This window comes from Jaculus jaculus, chromosome X (assembly GCF_020740685.1).
Source record: "Jaculus jaculus isolate mJacJac1 chromosome X, mJacJac1.mat.Y.cur, whole genome shotgun sequence".
NCBI lineage: Eukaryota > Metazoa > Chordata > Mammalia > Rodentia > Dipodidae > Jaculus > Jaculus jaculus.
The window spans coordinates 73,603,473-73,605,953 of NC_059125.1; the positions used below are offsets into that span (position 1 = coordinate 73,603,473).

General features: G+C 35.6%; 1 non-coding gene across 1 annotated transcript; it reads right to left on the reverse strand.

Annotated features, from left to right (window-relative positions):
- Positions 1-1,360: 1,360 nt before the first annotated feature.
- Positions 1,361-1,550, reverse strand: LOC123457023. The gene has a single exon (XR_006634866.1). It is a non-coding gene; the product is annotated as a U2 spliceosomal RNA (small nuclear RNA).
- Between the last annotated feature and the right edge of the window lie 931 nt (positions 1,551-2,481).

Genomic DNA, 2,481 nt, shown 5'->3' on the forward strand with positions numbered 1-2,481 from the left:
TTCTCTCTCTGTCTGTCGCTCTCAAATAAATAAATAAAAATAAACAAAAAAAGAGATAAAAGTGACCCTTTGGCTCAGAATTGCAGCCTCCACTATCTTCAGGGCCTCTAAAATTTACCACAAAAAAGCTATCCTTTAGGTCAATAATGATTTTACAATATCCTGTAGGAATTGTTACTGGAGTGGGGAGGCCTGGTTGTAGGGCTCCCATAGGTCCCATGGCCATATTAATTTTTCTAAGGTCCTGGAGCAATCTCCATTTTAAGGGCATTCCAGAAACACTCCACTGCAGGGGCTTTTGGCCTCCAACCACCACCAGTTTAGATAAGCCTATCATTTTAAAAGGTGTAAAGTGTCATTGTTTGCTTAGCCCATCACAATGGAGAGTACCTTATCCTCACTGTTTTTTGACCCAGCAGGTTTTCCTGTTTTAGATTCTCCTTCTCCCTTCTTATCCATCTCTGGCCACCAGCTGGACAAAATTCAGGCAGAACTAGGATAAAGCCTGAGAGAGCCAAGGACATGTCCTATGATGTATAGCTCGGACCTCTGTGCAAACATTTATAATAGACTTTATTAAACACTTGAAGAAAAGAGGCAATAGGCATAAGAGAAGCAGAAGGCAAACTCCCATAGCTGCAAAGCTGCCTACCCAGGAACTTAGAGAGTCCCAACCATGAAACACAGACTTAATTTTATTAGATAAATCATTAGCAGCCTTAGTAGCATCAAAATCAAGATGACTGTTCTGTATAGTTAGAATTTATGAATGTAAGTTAACGAAATCTAACAAAATGTTATCATGGTGCCAAAATTGAGACAGTTACTTTACATACAATAGAGTAGAATCTGGTCTTTTCTGAGCCAAAACAGCTAGGTAAATATTAATATAACCCTTGATAAATTTTTGAAAGAAAAAACATTACTTGACAACCAATGATTTTGGCTTAAACTTGATACCTATTGATTTTATGTACCAAAGAAATTTTTATTAACATAAAACAATTTTATGTCTTACCCATGACTTAAATTTGATAAAATTTAAGCAAGCTATTCCAACATATTTTAGCCTGAAAATAGTTTGTTGTTGTTGTTGTTGTTATTGTTTGCTTGTTTCTTAAAGTTTGTAAACAGTTTAAAAACCTTTAACTCCGGGCATGGCGTTTAGATTTGGCCAGAAAATTTCATTCTTTCTTTTTTTTTTTTTGACATCTGCACACCTTTATTTATCACTTTAACATTCTGATCCGCTCAAAAGGCATTTTTAACAAGTAATCATTGAAAAATTCCTTCCCAGTTCCTTCAATCAATTCATCTCACCCCATCATTAATTATCTTTCTTTATTTTTTTATTCCCCCAAGGGGGTGCACCATTCCTAGAGGTACTGCAATACCAGGTTGATGAGTGGAGTGGACAGATCAAGCTCCTATTCCAACTCCAAACTCCAAAAATTCATTTAATATATTGTCCTCAGATAGAGGACACATCAGATATTAACTGATAAGAACAGATACTACACTTAACCTTAGCCAAAAGGCCTAGAAGTGATTATCTTTCTTATAAGGCTATTAAAAAATTACACCAACTTATTAATCCTATTACTAAAAAGAAAGCAGTCTTAATACAATTTTATATCATTAATACCAATAACACACTTGGAAACGATTTTATTAAGAGTAACTAAGGCAAATTGTGTTGTTATCTTGAGGCAGGCTGGCTTAGAATTCAGATCAGTTGCCTCCTCCTTTTAAGTAACAGGACATTAAATTGTTTTTTAAAATATCTGACAAATTATAAGTTACCTCTTTAGAGGAAGTTTTGTTGTTTTCAATAATCCTGTATGTAAGGTGAACTTGATCTAGAACAAATATCTGGCAAATTTACTCTTGTAAAAAACATTTAACTTTTCCTTTTTAATTTTTATGCTCAGGTCTTTGATTTCCTTGAAATGGCTCTCTCGAAGCGAAAGCGGTATCACCTGCATCCCTCTCATCTCTTTAGTCACAAACAGTCATAACTATGACATGGCAAGCAAGCACAATGAGCACACATAAATGCATACACACACACATAAAAAGAACAAGTCCTCCTGATAAATTTTTTTTTTAAAAAATGCTTAAAGAACTTGAAGCAGTCTTAATTCCTTGTGCTTTTAAAATATCTTTTACTATGGCAATTAGCTCCTTTTTACTCTTCGTTAATTTTTTTTTTCTTAACCCATGTTCCTTGTGCCTTGAGAGAAGTTTTAAGCCCTTCAACAATTTATGCTTACTTAAGGTCTGTCCCATGATAGAAAAGAAAAGAGGAGAAATGGTAAGACCAAAGGCCAACGTTCCCAGTCAGAGAACCAGCATGGGGGATTCCCAGATGGGCTTTACGTGAGCCTGACTGCAATTTTAAGAACTGGCAGCCACTCTAAGAGCATTTACTGGCTGTTGCATACCCAGTTTTGTTGATAGGAAGAGAGGCTAGATAGGAGG